The 12,628-nt window shown below is 46.0% G+C and overlaps 1 protein-coding gene across 13 annotated transcripts in view; it reads right to left on the bottom strand.

The window, feature by feature from the left end:
* KCNIP1 (potassium voltage-gated channel interacting protein 1) overlaps nucleotides 1–12,628 on the bottom strand; it is a gene marked incomplete at its 5' end in the record, with an annotated part of 373,601 nt that overhangs the window by 81,517 nt on the left and 279,456 nt on the right. Inside the window, one exon of one of the 13 annotated variants that reach the window (XM_084535733.1) lies at nucleotides 8,212–8,477. The exons of 9 other annotated variants lie outside the window; for them this stretch is intronic. Of the gene's footprint in view, nucleotides 1–5,994; nucleotides 6,177–8,211; nucleotides 8,478–12,628 lie in introns of those variants that run through there. 3 more of the 13 variants (XM_084535735.1, XM_084535734.1, XM_084535736.1) reach the window with 3 other exon arrangements.

A 12,628-nucleotide genomic window follows, 5' to 3' on the forward strand; every position in this document is an offset into this window, starting at 1 on the left:
TTATATTGCTTTGCTCCCTTTCCTTTATATCCCTGCTATATCCTTCGTGAACAGAATCAACAAGCAGACCATCAATATCAGTGCTCAGAGCAGTCTGCTGGCTTACAGAGCAACTTCTGCAGCACTGCTTTTTATCCCTGATAAAAATTGAGCTTCTTGCAAAGGCTTTTGAGTTAAGGAGCATTTTCCAAATGGCTTTTCCCTGCAACACGTAGATTTTTTGTTTTATTTAAACAGTCAATTAAGAAATCATTAATTTCCTTTTGAGTGAAATATCATGTAGTCACATTCAATTTGCATGATCTTCTAAGCATAATTCAGTACAAACAACTCAGAGATCTATGTGGATATTCACAGCATAAACCCTGAATAATTGGTTAGTGATGCCAAAGCACTGGAAGACCAGAAATGGCAAATACCCTCATCTATCTGTACGTTTTGTTTGAACTTCCCAGGGGCTCCAATAACAGAAACACCTTGCTGAGCAAATGAAATTGCTAGTTTCTCTATTAAAACAAGTCATGTAAAGCGTACTAGAACAAAAATCATAGCAGAACAAGCAACAAAACAAAATGCAGCTTTCCATCATTTATCAGCAGTCCTGGCTATCAGGGGAGGTCCCAGTTGACTGGTGGCTAGCAAATGTGACGCCCATCTACAAGAAGGGCCGGAGGGCAGACCTGGGAAACTACAGGCCTGTCAGTTTGACCTCAGTGCCAGGGAAGCTCATGGAGCAGGTCATCTTGAGTGTCGTCACGCAGCACTGGCAAGGCAAGCAGGCGATCAGGCCCAGTTAGCATGGGTTTATGAAAGGCAGGTCCTGCTTGACGAACCTGATCTCCTTCTATGACAAAGTGACGCGCTGGGTGGATGAGGAAAAGGCTGTGGATGTGGTCTACCTTGACTTCAGCAAGGCTTTTGACACCGTCTCCCACAGCATTCTCCTCAAGAAACTGGCTGCTCATGACTTGGACTGGCATATGCTTCAACAAGTTAAAAACTGGCTGGGTAGCCGGGCCCAAAGAGTCGTGGTGAATGGAGTCAAATCCAACTGGAGGCTGGTCACTAGTGGCATTCCCCAGGGCTCGGTGCTGGGGCCAGTCCTCTTTAATATCTTCATCGATGATCTGGATGAGGGCATCGAGTGCACCCTCAGTAAGTTTGCAGATGACACCAAGTTAGGTGCGTGTGTCGATCTGCTCGAGGGTAGGAAAGCTCTGCAGGAGGATCTGGATAGGCTGCACAGATGGGCTGAGGTCAACTGCATGAAGTTCAACAAGGCCAAGTGCCGGGTCCTGCACCTGGGGCGCAATAACCCCAAGCAGAGCTACAGGCTGGGAGAGGAGTGGTTGGAGAGCTGCCAGGCAGAGAAGGACCTGGGAGTGATGGTGGATAGTCGGCTGAATATGAGCCAGCAGTGTGCTCAGGTGGCCAAGAAGGCCAACAGCATCCTGGCTTGCATAAGAAGCAGTGTGACCAGCAGGGCTAGGGAAGTGATCATCCCCCTGTACTCAGCTCTGGTGAGGCCGCACCTCGAGTACTGTGTTCAGTTTTGGGCCCCTTGCTACAAGAAGGACATCGAGGTGCTTGAGTGGGTGCAGAGAAGGGCGACGAAGCTGGTGAGGGGCCTGGAGAACAAGTCCTACGAGGAGCGGCTGAGGGAGCTGGGCTTGTTCAGCCTGGAGAAAAGGAGGCTCAGGGGTGACCTTATTGCTCTTTACAGATACCTTAAAGGAGGCTGTAGCGAGGTGGGGGTTGGTCTGTTCTCCCACGTGCCTGGTGACAGGACGAGGGGGAATGGGCTAAAGGTAGGCCAAGGGACGTTTAGGTTAGATATTAGGAAGAACTTCTTTACTGAGAGGGTTGTGAGGCATTGGGATGGTCTGCCCAGAGAGGTGGTGGAGTGACCATCCCTGGAAGTCTTTAAAAGACGTTTAGATGTAGAGCTCAGTGATACGGTTTAGTGGAGGACTGGTTGGCATTAGGTCAGAGGATGGACTAGGTGATCTTGGAGGTCTCTTCCAACCTAGATGATTCTGTGGTGTAGAACCTAAGCACTTTTGCTGAAAAAGTGCCACAGAGATGATTACTTTAAAAAAAGTCAGATGCTACAAGAATCTTAACTAATGAATAAATACACATTTTTGTTAGAAATGTTTTTTTTGGGGGGGTTCCTAGATAACAATAGCCAATACTAAAATACTGGTTTCTTTGAAGTGTTTTGAGAACTCCAGAAGTTAAGCTTGTAAACGAGCAATGAAGAGGAGAGATCTTACATTGTTCGGGTGATTATTTCCTCCTGGGGCGATGTACACCCAGCAACCCCCAGCCCTGTCCCAGTGCTGTCCCCACCTGAGCAGCACAAAGGACCTAGGCCAAGCCCAGGCTTGACCCATGCTGCCCCCAAGCCCAGAGGCTTCTGCTGGTTCAGGGCAGCATCAAGGAGAGCACACAGGTCCAGGGCCGGCCAGCTAAAGTATTTGTTTTGTCCACCACAACTAACAAACTTCAGTGCATTGAGTTTAAGCTCTCTTATTTAGCTAAATCTTTATTTTAATAACATACCTCCTCTTAAGCACACCTCTTGAAGGCTAAGATTACACACCTCTGTTTTCTTCCATACAATCTCTCTGTACTGCATTATTCACCTAAATACTATTATACAGTATTTCTGCCTGCATGCCTAGTTTGCACACATAGTAGACATGGAATCAAATTTGTATGTCAGGTTATGAAGCTTCTTCACCTTTCATGGGTATCAATTTCCCCTTCCCTTCAACTAAACACATCGAAGTCCTCCTAACCAAAAAGAAAAGAAAGTCTCTAAGAAAAAAAAAGTTAAATAGCAAAGTATTCGATACCTCTTTCCACCAAAAACTGTACTCCTTGCCTCCTCCCACTTCAGAGTGGATGCTAGCAGACATCTGTTCCTGTGGACTGTATTTTATCACAGAAGCATGTTTCTCTTATCAACCTTTACACTTCCCCGTTTTCAGTTTTGCATTCTGAAGCCTCTGTTAGTTGAAGCTTCCCCAAGAATTTATTTTTTTTAAATGATAGCTACTCAAAAGCAAAAATTCAGAATGAAGCCTCATGCAGTGCTCCCTCATGCACAGGCTGCTCTGCATGAGGGCTCAGCCTTGGAGCAAGCGCACGGGCTGAGCTCACGGCTGCCCTCACTACTGCAGCCTGCCATCAGCTGCTCACCACTGGCACATCACCACCTCAGCACAGCTTTGGTCACACTGGTGTCAGGCCCATGCAGCAGCTCCTCTTGAAGGGCTCTCCATAGCTGGCTGCTCTTTCCAGGGAGCTCTACCACAGCCACAGCCAGCTGCTCGCTCCTTCACAGGTGGCACACCAGCAGCAGGACAGCCACCCTTCCAAGGGGATTCCCTCAGCTCTTGCCCCAGAGAAAGTGAGTGCTCCCCTTCAGGCCCTCTCTTTGAGCAACAACTCCTCCCCTGGCCCCATAAGCCACATTTTTAGGTTGAAAACATGATCTGTTTTGTATAAAAGGCAAGCAATTAGGCAATTTTATATATGACAGATTAATAGGAACTAGCTTATTAGCACTGCATTCAGCAGAGGCGAAGCAGCTGAAGAGGACTGATTAGCGGCTTCCTGGATGTTCGGTCACTCCCCCTCCCACAATTAAAGCCACCGAGCGTCCAGGAGCTGACAGAATAATTAACTTCTTAGACCAAGAAGAACCACCATAAAGCTTCGGATGACATTGCATGTCACCCACCCAGTTGGTTCAAAATATGTTCTACAGCATTATCTTACTTGTACTGCAACCACAGAGCACTTAAATCACAATTCCTGTGAGGTTACGCACCCCTGATTTAGTCACAATTTCTCTAGTGACACCAAGCGATGGCCCCATTCCCTGACCACAGCAAAACACCGAAGGAGGAGTTGTTAGCAGCACTGAGGCACCAGGACAGGCATCGAGCTCTGAACCCACCCAAGAAGGTCTCAGATTTATTTGAGTCCAGGCTGGAGAAATCTATCATACCTGAGCATCTCAGAAATGCAGCAAAGGCCAGGAACACATTAGGATATGCACATACAGTAAGATTGGGTCAGGCTTTTTTCCATTTGCAAACTTCTTTTCCTGTAGCTTGCCTAACAGAAACTGAAATCCAGGTATCAGGGGAGCCTGAGGAAGAGATTTATACGAAAATGAGTGGCAATAGCTGGAGCTTTTCTCAGCCTGCAATTCTGACAGATTCACACAGCGCAGTGTGACAGCTTCCCTAACTAGATCTGGATGCAAACACTGAGGCTTAATTATTTTAAAACAATCTTTTAGACCAACTAAGCAGAGGGAGGATAAATACAGACAAGCATTTAGACACAATTTAACAATTTAGACACAGCATTTTAACCAGTTCTGTAAGTGAAATCCCCTCCACTTTTATTTTTAATTTCAGTAGTATTTCAACTATGGTGATTCAACACTAATGTAACAAAAGTTTATCTGAGAGCTTTTCCCTAAGTACACTTTTCCCTTTTCCTTAAGGAATTGCCTCCTTTTCCAGAAGGTAGTGCCCTGGGAGCTGTTGGTGCTGCAGAAGGAACTCTTCCTTCTGTCAGGGAAGAGGAGGAGCCTTACAGCAGCTCCTATAAAGTCACTTGGTAAAAATCCTCTTACTCATCTGGCTCAGCACCATCCTGTGATTCAAGCAGCCTCCACGTAGCTTCCCAGGGCCTGGGGATGTGTATAACCGACAGGAGCCTATTGTACACAACAGATGAGTTTTACTATGGCCTGTGCCCGGGAGCCCCGTGCCACACTGCACAGCCATGCCGACACCTGCCCACAGCCACAGCTCCCCTGGTGATCAGCCCACAGAGAACTGTGACATCGAGGTCCCTCCTCTGCACTCCACAGGAGAAGAAGGAGCTGGTGCTTGCAAATAGAGTATGTGTAGAAAGCAATTATCCCTTTGATTTTTTAAAAACAAACCCCAGCTACATGCATCTCAGTGCTTATTGTTAATCATTACTAATTCATTTTGGATGCGCTGCATTATAAGAGCAAAGCCATGCACTATTCATGAGCATTTGGAATGTAGGATGAGGTCCTCACACACTGCCTGAGAAGGATGAAAATGTTGGGGCTCCCTTTTTAATGGGGAGGCTTGGCTTTGTAACCCAGGAGCAGAGCAGCAAACCCTTCTGCCGGCACACTGCTTGTACATGCAGCCCCCAAAAAACAGTGCCCTGGGGAACAAGACCCCATTTGGAAGTGCTCACAAACCTGCAGCACGTTCCACCTTCCTCAAAGGTTACTTGGTGGAGGCTGAACAGGACAAAGCGGCTTTTAATACAAGCTGCCCTGCAGACAGCAGCCACCTCGTGACTGTACCTGAGGCTCCCCTTCTCTTTCCCCCCAGAGAAGGGGCAGGGCATTACCTCAACTAACATAAGGAACCAGTAACACTGCGCTGTCCTTCCACACCCTCAACAGGGCCTGACAGCCCTTCACACAGCAGCTACAGGGCTCCCTGCGCCTGCAAGCTCTCCTTCTGCCTGCAAGTGGAAGAAGTGACCAAGTCTTCTGCCTTCAGGAGAAAACACAGCTGACCAAAAACTAGTTTCTGACCCTCTGACCAAATATCTGCTTTCATCAAAATATCACATCCAGAATGACTATGTTTTTAATATCATCGGGAATATTCGATAGCTGTGTTTTTAGAAAATTACAGTTTGCTCTCAGGTCATTTTGATGCAGCCTGATCTTGGCTATGATATTGCTTCCCTGACAGCAATTAACTAAGGGCAGCAATATAATTTACCCATTTTTAAATTACTGTGCAGAAACATCGCACAGAGGACCACAAAGTGTGTGAGATTTAGCAGTGACCTGGGAGCTCGATCATTAAACACACAAGGGGGCATATTCTCTTTGCTCTGAGTACATTTCACATTAATGCTAATAGCACATTGAGAAGAAAATATACTCCATAAACTTTCATTACTCACTTTCTCCCTTGCTCTTTGACAAATGAGTTGCTGATGTAGACTCAGAGGTAGGTAATACATTCCCTGCTTTCTGTGCCAAGTGCTGGAGAAAAACAGAAAGGCTTTTCCTCACTAGTGCAGACACTCCTACAGCTCACGCTGTGTTTTTGATTACATCCTGCTTTTAAGCCGTTCAGTCCCACTCGGTATCTGAGTGGGAGACTCACATATACACTAACAAACACTGCCAGAAAGGACAGGCCTCTTTCTTCCCTCTGCTGCTGGCCCCATGCTCCCACCCCCTGCTTTGCACCAGCTATGGTGCTTGTCTGATGCCTTAGAGCCAATTCACTCCAATAACTGAGCAGGACAAAAGCTAAATTTCTTTTCTAGCCTAGCAGACAAGCTGGGTGTCCCTGAACTACTTCTCACTCTCAAGAAGAGAGACTTTTTTCTAGTCAGTTTGTGTAATGGTGACATTCCAAGTGTTTAATTACTTTCTGGCCATTCACACTGCCAAAACGCTTCTCAGTAAGACACAGCATTTCTTTCATGTCCTAAACCAACTGCGAAAAAGCTGCCACATGTCACTACACTGGTGGCCAAGCACTGCTGATGAGTAAGGTAGCTCTGAACAAGGAAAGATATTGCTTGAAGGAAAAAAAAAAAAAAATCACAGGTGTTGTTAACACCTGGTTTGGGTACCATCACACTTCACACAAAGGGGAGAGCAATCTGTCCCTCACGCCTGCCCACGGTGACTGCTGGCTGTGAGGTTGTGATGCCTTCGTGAGGAACACTGAGAAGCAGAAGGAAGGTACGGGATGAGACAGGTGCCAGAGCCGCAGATGGAGCAGCAGTTCCTGCTAGCAGGGCAAACAGGACCAGCTCCTGGAGGGCACCCAGGGAGCAGGGGCCCTGCCGTGCTCGGTTTCACAGGGCAGCCCCTGCCTGCTCCCCCTCACCTCTTCCCTGTGGAGGAACAGGAGCCGCAGACAGAGGCGCTTGTCTCCACGCTGTTTCTGCCAGTTCTGCCCCTGTTGTCCCCATGCCTGCTCTTTGCCCCTGCCTCCCTTTCTTTTCCTTGCTCAGCTGCCAACGGGGATGTTCCGGGGGAAAGAGAGGTGGGGAGAGCACGCCCGGCCCAAACCACCTGCATTTGCCTCAGAGAGCTGGGAGAACTGGCTGGCTGTAAACAGCCACGGGAACACACACGAGTACACCAAAATCACGGCCAGCAGAGGGCAAAACAAGCCTGAAGGTACCTCGTCAGTACGGCCCCGTGCCCCAGCTCCTCCATCACCCCCAGCACTCCCTCCTCTAGCTGCAGCTGGCGGCACACGTTGCTGTTATTGAACACAGCAGCCTCGCAACAGCAAAACGCGGCTTTACGCACAGCAAGGAGACAAATCGGATCCGACTTTCTGAACCCGATTGCCTGCTGTCTAAGCGGCTTTCAACACGCTGGAAAGGCCTGCAGGACAGGCAGGCACAGCGGGACGCCCCATCCTCTGCCAGGAGTTGCTGCTTCCAAAGCCTTCAGCAGCCCCCCCGGGAGCCAGGGTGTGCCCCCAGGCAGCAGCTCACACAGGGGCTTGGGTCCTTCCCACCGAGCTTCTACCGCCACTAAAACAAAACAAAGGAAACTTTCTGCGCTTTTTTTTTTTTTTTTTTTTTTTGAGTTAGCAAGGCATTTACAAAGTGGTTACTGAAAGCCCTTTTAATTCCCTTGAGAACTATCAAGGGTTTGAATTAAGAACTCAGTACTGAAAACATAGAGGCCTAAAACAGCTTCACAACCTTATACATTTTTTCTTCTGAAGTACCATCCCCATACCACCTGGCCTAGGTGCTACACTGAAGTTTAGCAGGAAACCTAGCCTAAGCAGGACATGGAGGTCAGCCTCAGAGCACTCCTGCTCCCTACAAGCCTGATCCACGTGCACAGCTAGGGCACACAACCCAGAGATCCTCCTAGACTAAAGCAGTCAGCAGATCTACTCACAGACAAGGACCAGTGTAAGGAGAAAGCAGTACACAGGAAGGTTCCAGAAACACCCACCTTTTGAGACATGCACATGAGAAATTCTAGCTTACAGACACCTGAAGAAATAAATTGACTACTAGACAAATGGCCTTAGCAGAAGATAATTAAGACCAACATACCTAAACCAGGACACATCTAAACATTCTTACAGGCCATCCAGGAGCACCGCAGCAGAGGGACATCACGCTTACCCCTTGGAGCTTTTTCTCCATATCCAGCCTCCCTTATGTCAGGGCTCAGCTCAGGTACTCACCCTGCAGCAGGAATTTCTCCTACCAAGAGGCCGTATTTCACACAGAAGTATTTTTTTCTAAGCAGAGATGTTGCGTAACAAATGAATCAAAATAATGAGGCTAATGCTACAGCAACAAACGTAACTAACATTTAACAGAAGACTACACACCACCAGAACGCCCTCACAGTAGGGCACAACACCCTCTATGAACCTAGACTCAGTACCTCAGGTTTAACGGAGCAGCTGCAGATAAACTACCAGCAGGTGGGCTGAGGTTTGGGGTTTGCTCCTTGGCAGCCAAGCCCCCACCTGAGCCAGGCTCTGCTCACAGCAGCTGGAGCTGATCAGAGCCTGAGCTTGGGGCACAGAGATGGGGCAGCCCCTCAGCAAGCACTGCCTCGCAGTGTGGGTGACCCTAACGCCCCATGTCTCGCCCAGGGACTGCCTTCCCGAGTACAGAATACCTTTTCCATCTGGATTCGGTTTGCACGCTGGCAGTGTGTTGCATGCATTTAGAACATGAGGAGAGAGAGAGACAGAGAGTGTGTCCAGGCACGCAGGTTGCTTCACTTTGTCAGAGGGTGAGCGCCCAGGCCTGGGCAGCAGCCAGGGGAGCTGTGCTGTGCCCCAGCCCAGCCCCCCTCACTGGGCACCTCCTTACCAGCAGATGTGCCAGAGCAGAGGGCAGAACAGGCTCCAGCCAGCAGCCTGCACAGAAAGGAAAACTTTTTTAGATGACTACTGCTGTTTGCTACCACGCACAAAGGTTCCTCTTAAAATTCACCTGCTTTGCGTGAGCTGGTGTCAAGTGCTGCCTTCGGACAAGCCACGAGTCCCGTGGCTTCACAAGCAGTTTCCATGGTGAGCTGGTCCTCAAAAACCATCGGTAAAACAGCAGGAGCTGGTGCTGTCTGGTGTTGAAGGTTTATTTTTCCAAAGCAGCAGTCAAACTTGTTGCTTTTAATGAAATAATTTGACTTTTAGAGGTAGCAATACCCGTAATGTTTCTGAAAGGTTAAGGACTTCAAAAAGCAGGCTGTTCCTTTCAGGTGTTGCTATTAATGGGAACTTTTTTTTTTTTTTTTTTTTTTTTAAATTTTGTTTGAGTTTCTTGAGCAGCTATTTTAAGGAGACATTCCATAGTCTATTTGGCACTCGATCGATTCAAATCAGTGTTAAACCTATCACTTTCACCAACAATGCATTTGCTCCAAATTGGAAAGTGAGCATCTCTTTTATTTAATCACTGAGACAGCTCTTGTAAGGTGATGTTCTGTCTTCTGATACAGTACATGTGCCAGGAATTAACTGGAAACTACTTTTAAATATTCAGTATTCTGTGTGATACTATCAGTGATCAAAGATGCTGAGAAATTCTACTTACTAATTAATAATCCAGGCTTTAAGCCACAGATAAGGAGCAACCAGAAATAGGAAACTGTTATTCATGAAACATACATCACCATTTTCCATTTCTTTTCCCACCCAGCTAATAACAAGCAGTAATAAACCATGGACCAAAACCAAACCAACACAAGCAAACAAACAAACAAAACCCCAAACTTATTGGGGGAAAAAAAACACACCCAAGTGGCTTATTTAGTCAATTGATAGTAATAGCATAAAAATATTATATAAACTTCAGTTTTCTGACTAACTGCTGTAATGTAGAAGGCATGAAACTAAGAAAAAAAAAAAAAAGGGGGGGGGAGGAGATTCATAATATTTTTAATGGTAAAACCTGCAAGGGAAATTGCAAATTGTATTCTAACGTTTATTGATGTTAATGAACACGAACAGCAATTTTTTGCAAGCTGTATGAAGTTTTATCATGGATCATTCACATACAAATATTTACTTTCTCACTGGACATTTTTCTTCGAATGAATGCTAAAACGTGTACTGAAGCAGAAGGTTATAAGTTAATTGCTATTGTCATTTCTACTCAGTTACAGCCTACACTAAAGCTGTCATGCATTAGAGGCAAGAGAGAGAGAAACACCACCACTAATGGTGAATTTCCTGGCTTCTATCACTGTGTCAAAACATTATCATTCTGTAATCACTGCCTTTCATGCAAAATAGCTCAAATGCAGCAAAATCCTGATGCAAAGTGTTTTTTTAAACATCAGCTTAGTGACAGCAAGGAGCAGGATGAAGCACTTCGGCACTACTGAAGTTTCCGGCAAGCTGCTATACCTGGAGGAACTTCCAACCTAAGCGTGGGTGTGCCTTTCATTGCGTGGGGTGAGAGGCTCCTCTGAGGCTTTCGAGAGGCAGCAAGGATGTCCTGGGAAAGGCAAAGAGGAGAACTGATGCTGTGCCACGGGAACCAGGCACTTCTCCATGATGGGTATTCACTTCCATGAAGTGAATTCATGGTATCTGAAACTCAATGAACATTAAAACTGTTTATTCTGTGGCAAACCCCAACTAAAGAGTCTGGAAAAGACCTGGACCAGAACACCTCTCAGGGTGAGACATATATTCTAGGAAGGGAGGACACCTGCTCAAACTACGTTCATAGAGAAGGAACTTCACCCTGATGACAGGTAAGAGCTCCAGCTTCTTGCGAAAGGAATTTCCTCCTCAGATTCTACAGATTTAGCTTGTGGTTTTCTTACACCACGCTAGACTCGTCTTACTGTTCTGTGAACTACCTTAAGTTCTAAAACAAGCTCAAATGAAACGTTACACATACTTAACTTCGGTAGTTTCTTTTTGGCTAGGACTAGTGAAAGGTGTCAAATTTCTGAATAATTTTGATGGTTCTGATTCATAGATATTTTACAGAAAAAAAATGGACACCAATTCCACAGCTGAATCTGTTGCTGCATTCCCAAACCAATGCGTTCTTTCCTATTTATGGCTGTTCAGCCCTGAAACAAAGTAATCTGAGAGAAAGAGTGCAGGGGGAGAAGACATCAATGTTTTAATGGATCACAACAGCAGATGATTACTCATCAATGTGTTATTGTCTTAATAGATCCACAGCTACCCAAAGCTACAGTCATTAAACAGCAGCTCAGTGCCCCAACCCAACTCTGCATGGATCACACAGTTTCACGCATGGACATTTTTGTAGGGTATTTACAAATCCCACAGATGGAAACTTTAGTAGCATTTGTTATTTCTAATTGCATGAGGCGAGTACACACAGGTACCATACCCCTGATCATGTGCAACCTCGCTCCACACAGCATGCTCTGCTCCCATTTGCAGACCTTTGTACGACTCCTTCAGATTTCCTTTCTGCAGAAACCACTACTGCTCACAGCACAATTTCAGTGAGACGCAGGCACTCTTCTAAGAAGCAGGGTTTATTATAGATCTATTTGTATGTCTCAGCAGCTCTCTCCCCTTAAGTAACTCAGACATGATCCTTTCCCTGGAAACGAAGTGTGGAAGTGCCAGAAACTATTCACAGCTTGATGATTGCATTTCCTTGGGTGTGTGAGCCAAATTACCAGGAGTGTTGTGAATACATAGAAACCTCATTTACAAATTAGGCTGTTGTAAAACAGATCCAAAAAGACACATCTGTGTATTCTCTGCATTATAAATACTTGCGTTGCCTAAAACTACTTGTTCCTTTGGGTACTGGGCAATATTCATTAATAATGAGGTTTTCGTAGATACTTCTATCTAACAAAAAAGCACAGCCATTTACAAATTATTATTTCTTCTGTTTCTGAAATGTCCAAGGAATATCTGTGTCAAGCCACGAAACCCTTACCAGACTCCTGGGTATGGAAACCAGAGCAGGAGGGGAGAGCACGGAGCACCGTACTGGTCCCAGCATGGGGATCAGAGCATGCCCAGTACCGACCATTTCCCGTTCACATTTCAGGGGAAGCCTCCTCACTTGCAGGCAATGATAACAGAGATAATTGTTACATTCCCCCACTGGTCTTAAAAGCAACACTGAGTTTTCAAGCTACTTGCTGTAATACCAAACAAAAGCAAAACTCACAAATCCAACTGAATGATTGAGGACTTGCATTAAAATTAGTTACTGAGCAAACTTCCCCAAAGTATTAATTTATGGTGCTTATAGCTGTGACTACCAAATCCTCTGAGTACTCTGCACACAGAGATTAGAGTCTGCAAAGCCAGTGTGAGTTAGTGTTTTGTTACTAACTCATTAAAATACATAGAATTGACATGGGTGAATTTCCTTGTCTGCTTTCAAAGTCCCAGCTTTCATGTTTATGCTACCCAGCTTTAATGCATGACTCAACAGACATCCAGGGAGGCAAGTTTTTAAACATTTTGTTCCTCGCTTAGGATCAGATTGTCACCAACACTCCATTTCTTATGGATGGCAGGATGAGTAGCCGGAATCAATTTCATTGTAAGATCCACTATTTTGT

The sequence above is a fragment of the Aythya ferina genome (assembly GCF_964211825.1).
Source record: "Aythya ferina genome assembly, chromosome: 14".
NCBI lineage: Eukaryota > Metazoa > Chordata > Aves > Anseriformes > Anatidae > Aythya > Aythya ferina.